Here is an 8,704-nt window from a genome sequence, read left to right on the forward strand (position 1 = left end):
ATTGAATTTGCTTCATTAATAGGCTCACGATTCGACTTTGATCGTTATGGGCTGGTCCCAAGATCGAGTCCTAGACAAGCGGACCTAATTTTAACAGCTGGAACAGTAACAATGAAAATGGCTCCCTCTTTAGTGAGATTATATGAACAAATGCCCGAACCTAAATATGTTATTGCTATGGGCGCGTGTACAATTACAGGAGGGATGTTCAGTACTGATTCTTATAGTACTGTTCGGGGAGTCGATAAGCTAATTCCTGTGGATGTCTATTTGCCGGGCTGTCCCCCTAAACCCGAGGCAGTTATAGATGCAATAACAAAACTTCGTAAGAAAATATCTCGCGAAATCTATGAAGATCGAATTAGATCTCAACAGGGGGATCGGTGTTTTACTACCAATCACAAGTTTTGTCTTGTACGCAGTACTCATACTGGAAATTATAATCAAGGATTACTCTATCAACCACCATCTACTTCAGAGATTCCTCCTGAAACATTTTTCAACTACAAAAGTTCAATATCTTCCCACGAATTAGTGAATTAGGTAGGATTCAGAAACAGAATAACAAACAACGAATTAATCTTCATAAATTCGATTTCATCGTAAATGTGAAATACTTATCTTATACAAATTACAAATAAAAAGAAAAGTGCGGGAGAGATAAAAAAGATGCAGGGCCGTTTGTCTGTTTGGCTAGTCAAACACGGGCTAGTTCATAGATCTTTGGGCTTCGATTACCAAGGAATAGAGACTTTACAAATAAAGCCCGAGGATTGGCATTCCATTGCTGTTATTTTATATGTATATGGTTACAATTATCTACGTTCCCAATGTGCTTATGATGTAGCACCAGGCGGACTGTTAGCCAGAGCCAGTGTGTATCATCTTACGAGAATAGAGTATGGTGTAGATCAACCGGAAGAAGTATGTATAAAAGTATTTGCTCCAAGGAGTAACCCTAGAATTCCGTCTGTTTTCTGGGTTTGGAAAAGTGCGGATTTTCAAGAACGAGAATCTTATGACATGTTGGGAATCTCTTATGAGAATCATCCACGACTGAAACGTATCTTAATGCCCGAAAGTTGGATAGGGTGGCCTTTACGTAAGGATTACATTGCCCCCAATTTTTATGAAATACAAGACGCTCATTGAATGATAAGAAACTAATTACAACTTCAAATATTCAAGGAATATTTGTACATTCTCTTCTAGCTCAAACGGAGGAATTGAGGTTTCATTCGTATTCTTATGGATAGGCTAATAAATAAAAAGAAATAAAAGACAATACATCATTGAAATTCTCGATTTTTGAAGATACCTTTTTATTTTATTTCGGACGAGCCGAGACAATAGGATGAACAACAAGGGTTCTATACCGTGAACTTTGTATCGCGCACATCACTTAGATGAACTCTAGAGAGTCACATAGAAAGGAATGAAGAAATGGAATATGAAAGAGAATACAAATAAATAAATGAAAGGGAATCGGATTCTATTTGTACTGTAGCTGAGATGAGTCTTGGTTATTTCTATCCTTGAACTCCTCTAGACCAGACTTTTGGTTGGGCCTTTCAACCAACTATTTTAATCTTTTTTTTTAATTAAATATGTATGAAGTATTAACATTCTTTTTGAATGTGAGGAGCCACAGCGTGAACAAATAAAAAAGAAGAGGAAAGATAATGAAATTTTTTTCTTTTACTACATTATTTATTTTTTTTACTACATTATAATTATAATAGACTCTTTGCTCATCTAAAAAATAGAAACAAAAAAAAAAAAAAAAATAAATAAAGAGAGGGTTTACTTCCAGATAGCTAGCTAGATAAGTATGTATTATGTCGATCTATATCAATTAATTTGTAGAGTAGATACTCATACAAATTAATCATACGCCGAGAACCAGATTTGAACTGGTGACACGAGGATTTTCAGTCCTCTGCTCTACCAACTGAGCTATCCCGACCATTACCGACGCATTATCCTCATAATACTAGATGACTTGGGTCTATGTCACTTAAAAATGAAAACAAAAAAAAAAACGAAAAAGTATTAAATTAAAAGGGGAATTTCTTGGATCTTTAAAAGGAAGACTTTGTAAATTTCAGTATGAGTAATGATATGGATTATGAATCATTCAAATAGGTATTCCTTGCTCAAGGGTGTTGATTTGTACGTATATCATATATATATCACAATATATCATATCACAAGACTTGTGATAAGAGAACAAAATTCTGCTAGGATACGCTTGTAAAATGGAAAAGAATAGGATGAATGAGAAACATAAGGAACTTTGAACCACTAACAAAAAGGGTAGGATAAAATAAATAGATAGCAAACGGGCTTTTTGGGGTTGGGGATAGAGGGACTTGAACCCTCACGATTTTTAAAGTCGACGGATTTTCCTCTTACTATAAATTTCATTGTTGTCGGTATTGATATTGACATGTAGAACGGGACTCTATCTTTATTCTCGTCCGATTAATCAGTTTTTCAAAAGATTTATCAGACTATGGAGTGAATGATTTGATTAATGAATATTCTATTCGATTCTTTCTTCAACTTGGAATCGATTCACAACAATTCTTTTTATTTTTCATATAAATTGATTTTGCATATAAATAAAAAAAATACGGGTTCGAGTCGTCTTTTTTGGTTTTTCATTAGTATACCTATTTATTTTATATTTTATATAGGTATATCTTGCATCCTTTCTGGAGTTTCGATATAAGGATTCCTTTACCAACAGTCAACCCCATTTGTTAGAATAGCTTCCATTGAGTCTCTGCACCTATCCCTTTTTTATTATTCTCGCTTGTTGAACCTTTGTTTATTTTCGTAAAATAATAGGATTTGGCTCAGGATTGCCCATTTTTCATTCCGGGGTTTCTCTGAATTTGAAAGTTATCACTTAGTAGGTTTCCATACCAAGGCTCAATCCAATCCAATTAAGTCCGTAGCGTCTACCAATTTCGCCATATCCCCTTTGTGTCTTGAGATTAGGATCTCATTAGGATGCACTTCCTTCCCCCTTTCTCCTTCCCTTCCTTTCCCCTTTCTTTCATTTATTTATTTTCTTTCTTTTTATGCGAAAACCGTTGAATTTAGTATTGAATTTAGTAGATATAGATACTGATTCTTATATCGAAGGGTCTTTACCTATTTTATTTCTTGTTTGTTTATCTTCTTTCGTCTCTATCGGAGACCCGTATTTATTTGGTCCAATCAGAAAATATTTTATCATTTCTGTATTCGCAATTCAATATAGATGGATATTCCATAACATATATATGCCCCCCTTACTCTCAGTTTTCTCAGGCAATTTACTCGAACGGTCGATTTTTTTTTTTTTTTTCGTCTTAGCTTCCGCCTTTATGAATGAAAACAAAAGAAAGGAGTCTCTCATCTCTCATTATGATCTGGATTTCATTTCTATGGGTTGCATCTTTTCTTTTTTCTTTAATTTTATTTTTATTCTTATTCTTTTATTAGACTATCCTATATAACCATAATAAGATAACTAAAAAAATAAAAATAAAAATGAAAATTGAATTTATTCATTATTAAAATTTATTCATTTTAAAATTTATTCATTATTAATTATTTATTTTCTAGTATAATAGCATAATAGCTAGAACTAATTATTCCATTCATTTCTATTTCGACTTCGAAGATAATTCGAATTAGTTAGTCTAAAAAACAAAGTTTCATTCTAATTATTTAGACTTATAACGTATCATTTATATAATGATAATATATATATAAATTATATATAAATATAAATTATATATAAATGCATAAAAATATTTTCACTATAATTATCTAATTATTAGACTCTATTTATAATTCTAAACTAAATATAAATAAATTAAATATATATTAAATCTATATTAAATATAAATAAATATTAAATATAAATAAATTAAATCTATATTAAATCTATCTATCTATATTAAAATTAAATCTATCTATTAAATTAAATCTATATCTATATCTATATAAAAAAAAAAAATTATATATAATTTAAATGTAAAATATACTAAAAATATACTAAAAAATACTAAAAATATAAAATAAAAAATATAGTAATATTATACTTAGTATACTAATATTATACTAATATATATATAATACTAAATTATATATATAATACTAAATAGAATATAATACTAAATAGAATAGAATACTAAATAGAATAGACTAATAGAATAAAGATAACATATAATAAAATAAATATAAAATAAAAATATATAATATAGAGATAAATAATAAATAATTATAAAAATTATAAATATATTTATAATTTATTTTTATAATTTTTATAATTATAATAAAATTAGAATTAAATTATAATAATATTATTATAATTTAATATTATTAAATATAATGTTATTAAATATTAATATGATTAAATTAAAATATGATTAAATTAAAATATCATTTTTAATATGATTAAAATATAATCAAATAGAATGATTAAAATATAATCAAATAGAATTATATTATTCTATTCTTAATTATTATATTCTATCAATATTAGATTGAATATTAGATTGAATCTACCATTATTATATATTATTATATATTATTATATATCATTATATTAAATATGATTATATTAAATATGGGCATAAATTATGTATGGCATAAATATGGCATTTAAAATTTAAAATTCTAGTTTTTCTAAATTCTAGTCTATAATTCATATTAATAATTCATAGTAATTATGAATAACTAATAGATAGTTAATAGATAAGATCGTAATAGTTTGCTGAATTCCTATGGATACAAAATTTCTATTATTTGAGCCCGCTTAGCTCAGAGGTTAGAGCATCGCATTTGTAATGCGATGGTCATCGGTTCGATTCCGATAGCCGGCTTTCTCTATTTGTTTGCTTTTTTACTTTTTTACATGATTGATAATGTTTTTTTGAAATCAAAGAACATTGAAAAAGCTTTTTCCCCTTTTCTTTCCAAAGGTCAACGATCCGTTTATTATGTCGTAGAAACTTTCAATTAGGAATAAAATTGGAGGAGTTAGATCTTTGCAGAATAAATCAAGAAAAAAAAAAAGGAAACTTTTTTTGGTTTAATTTTTAGATTTTAATTTTTATATTTTATATTTAATATATATTTTATATTTAATATATTTATATATTATATATATTTTATTTTAATTTCTATTTTTTGTATACATTATATACAATATACATTATATACAATACAAAAAAGTATGGATATTGATCCAATTCATCTCATTAATATTTGTAGTACAATCCTTCAGTCGATTTCGCTTCATTTAGTTCAGTTTTAATTTAGGTTTATGAAATTTCAATAAAATTCAAATTAATAAGGAGTCTTTATGTCGCGTTACCGAGGGCCTCGTTTCAAAAAAATACGCCGTCTGGGGGCTTTACCGGGACTAACTAGTAAAAGTCCTAGAGCCGGAAGCGATCTTAGAAACCGATCGCGCTCCGGTAAAAAATCTCAATATCGTATTCGTTTAGAAGAAAAACAAAAATTGCGTTTTCATTATGGCCTTACAGAACGACAATTACTTAAATACGTTCGTATTGCCAGAAAAGCAAAAGGGTCAACAGGTCAGGTTTTACTACAATTACTTGAAATGCGTTTGGATAACATCCTTTTTCGATTAGGTATGGCTTCAACTATTCCTCAAGCCCGCCAATTAGTTAACCATAGACATATTTTAGTTAATGGTCGTACAGTAGATATACCAAGTTATCGCTGCAAACCCCGAGATATTATTTCAGCGAGGGATGAACAAAAATCTAGAACTCTGATTCAAAATTATCTTGATTCATCCACCCATGAGGAATTACCAAAGCATTTGACCCTTCACACATTACAATATAAAGGATTAGTCAATCAAATAATAGATAGGAAATGGGTCGGTTTGAAAATAAATGAATTGCTTGTCGTAGAATATTATTCTCGTCAGACTTAAACCTAACTAAAATAACAAAACAAGGGTTCTGCTCCCTTTTCACCTGAGTTAAGGTTAAGTAAAGGAAGACAGGGTAAGGGATTTGATTCGGAAATTTTATTTTTCTCCTATTCATGTATGATAGATCCGTAGGTAGATTTTCATCCCCTGTACGCTATTTTACGTATTCCGTATTAAAAAGAAATTGGGAATAGAGAATCTATATCAAAGAAGGGTCTAACTCTTTAGTATCTGTTCTTATTTGATTTGATACATTGTAGTCAGTTACATTGGCGAATTAGGTGAAGGTGCGGAAAGAGAGGGATTCGAACCCTCGGTAAACAAAAGTCTACATAGCAGTTCCAATGCTACGCCTTGAACCACTCGGCCATCTCTCCTACATAATTATTATGGCCGATAACCCGAGCGAATAGCGAGTTATTCATATTAGATTGTTCGAGAGGTACGAACAATATCAATTCTAACTAGAAAACTAGCTATAAAAATAGAAAACTTTTCATCACTTTTTTCAGCACTTTTTCTTTAGCCTCCCGACTCGAAGAAATTTTTTTGTGAGGGGGCTGTTAAAAATAAATAATATAATACGATAAACATATACCATATATATCTATTCATGTTTGCGAAAAAGGCACTCCCATCTTTTTTCTGATATTTCTACCGGACTGGATTAAATCAATGAATTGAAACGAATCAAATCAATCGATTGGTTTTTTTTTTTTAGACTATGCTTAATGGATATTTTTAGTTCATAATTCTCTTTAGACTCTAATTCCCCATTTCTATAAGAATTCTAAAATTCTTTTCCAGTTTTAGATCTCTCAACAACAACCTCTTACTCTGTAAATCTATTACAAATTCATAAATCCTCTAAGGGATTTTTATATTTGATTATATGTTGTATACCTGCTATGCACAAAACACAAAAAAGGGCAGTTATTTTATTTTCATCATAGAACGATTATTCGATTATTTTTCCTCTTTTTATCATAATTTAATCAAAACTTCTCTAATTTTGCTAATCTATCCTAATCCGTAGGATAAATTTTTTGATTCTTCAACTTCGATGAAATCGTAATAATTCTTTTTTCTTTTTATATTTTATTCTTATACTAATAAATTCTTATACTAATAAATTTGGATGAAATAAAATAGGATTCAAATATTTCTTTTTTTTTTTTTTTCTTGATTCCTGCCAAAAAAATTGAAGTAAAGTAGAGGGCTATATCTTTTTTTTTTTTTTTTTTATGGAATGGGTCTGCTTTTATGTTATTTCGTACTGTACGCTTCCTTTGTTTGTGAGATCCTTTTTTTTTTCTCACGAAGGGGTAATGAAAAGAGTTATAGAATGGATTGCTACCTATGCCTAGATCGCGGATAAATGGAAATTTTATTGATAAGACCTTTTCAATCGTAGCCAATATCTTATTACGAATAATTCCGACAACTTCAGGAGAAAAAGAGGCATTTACTTATTACAGAGATGGTGCGATTTGATTATTATTATATAATTATAATTATTTTATATATTTTAATTATTTTATATATATTTTTTTTTTTATTTTTATTTTACCGCTCTTAGTCTTAGGAAAAAGACACATGATTCGGAATAGAAAAAAAAAAAAAAAGACTATTGAAAAAAAAAAAGAAATCTACGCTTGTTGAAGGTGAAGTTTATAAATAAAGCAATTCCTTCTGTCGTGTATCCCCGATTAATGCAACCTCAGATGCTTCAATTGTTGATTCGAGTATTGAGCGAAAGGTTACACCTATGGGTCTGTATTGTGGGTCAACCCTACTACACTAGTACCAATAGGCGGCATAGAGGAAGAAGCACTACATCTAGGAATCAACAACACGAAAACTTTGTTATTGTTATAAAGGATTCCCTTTCCTTATCGGGATCGGAACTAAGAGAAATGGTTGGGACAACAAACATCCATCTTGTTCGTACTTTGGATACCCATATAACCATCGAAGATTGTTGAAGTGACTAATTCCTGGAAATTAAGGAGCGTTGAGAACAAAGAAATTGTTGGAGTTTACTTTATTTATCTAGTACGAACACGCTTGATGGTAAGAAAAGATCTTTTGCAAGAGGGTTGGCTAGAGATTTCTTGTAAAAACATTAGCCCCGCTCAGTTCATAATGACAATATTTCGACCTTTTTTTTAATTCCATGGATTATTCTCATTATGCACATAAAGGAGGAGCCGTATGAGGTGAAAATCTCACGTACGGTTTTGGAACGGAGAATTCGTTGAATCGAATGACGACCGTAACGGATGTCGGCTCAATCCGAAGGAAATTATGCGGAAGCCTTACAGAATTATTATGAAGCTATGCGACTAGAAATTGATCCCTATGATCGAAGTTATATACTCTATAACATAGGCCTTATCCACACAAGTAACGGAGAACATACAAAAGCTTTAGAATATTATTTTCGAGCACTAGAACGAAACCCGTTCTTACCACAAGCTTTTAATAATATGGCTGTGATCTGTCATTACGTGCGACTATCTCCACTATAGAAATAAAAAAAAAAAGGAAAGAAAGAGCAAATACGCTAGTAAATAAATACGCTAGTAAATAAAATAGGCTTTCTACATATTGCATCGTCCAAAAAACGATTTTTATCAGCTGTAACAAAAAAAGAAAAAAAAAAAAGAAACTTCATAGAAGTCAAAATATGAAGAAATATATATGCCTAGATACTTTATTCTATGGATAAAG

At 29.7% G+C, this 8,704-nt stretch overlaps 3 non-coding genes across 3 annotated transcripts; 1 reads left to right on the forward strand and 2 right to left on the reverse strand.

Moving 5' to 3' along the window:
• Positions 1–1,893: 1,893 nt before the first annotated feature.
• On the reverse strand, positions 1,894–1,966 carry TRNAF-GAA (transfer RNA phenylalanine (anticodon GAA)). The gene has a single exon. It is a non-coding gene; the product is annotated as a tRNA-Phe (tRNA).
• A 2,844-nt stretch (positions 1,967–4,810) lies between these two features.
• TRNAT-UGU (transfer RNA threonine (anticodon UGU)) lies at positions 4,811–4,883 on the forward strand. Its single transcript has one exon. It is a non-coding gene; the product is annotated as a tRNA-Thr (tRNA).
• A 1,378-nt stretch (positions 4,884–6,261) lies between these two features.
• On the reverse strand, positions 6,262–6,348 carry TRNAS-GGA (transfer RNA serine (anticodon GGA)). The gene has a single exon. It is a non-coding gene; the product is annotated as a tRNA-Ser (tRNA).
• Between the last annotated feature and the right edge of the window lie 2,356 nt (positions 6,349–8,704).

This window comes from Durio zibethinus, unplaced genomic scaffold, assembly GCF_047325235.1.
Source record: "Durio zibethinus cultivar Kanyao isolate XHJ-2024 unplaced genomic scaffold, ASM4732523v1 HiC_scaffold_196, whole genome shotgun sequence".
Lineage (NCBI taxonomy): Eukaryota > Viridiplantae > Streptophyta > Magnoliopsida > Malvales > Malvaceae > Durio > Durio zibethinus.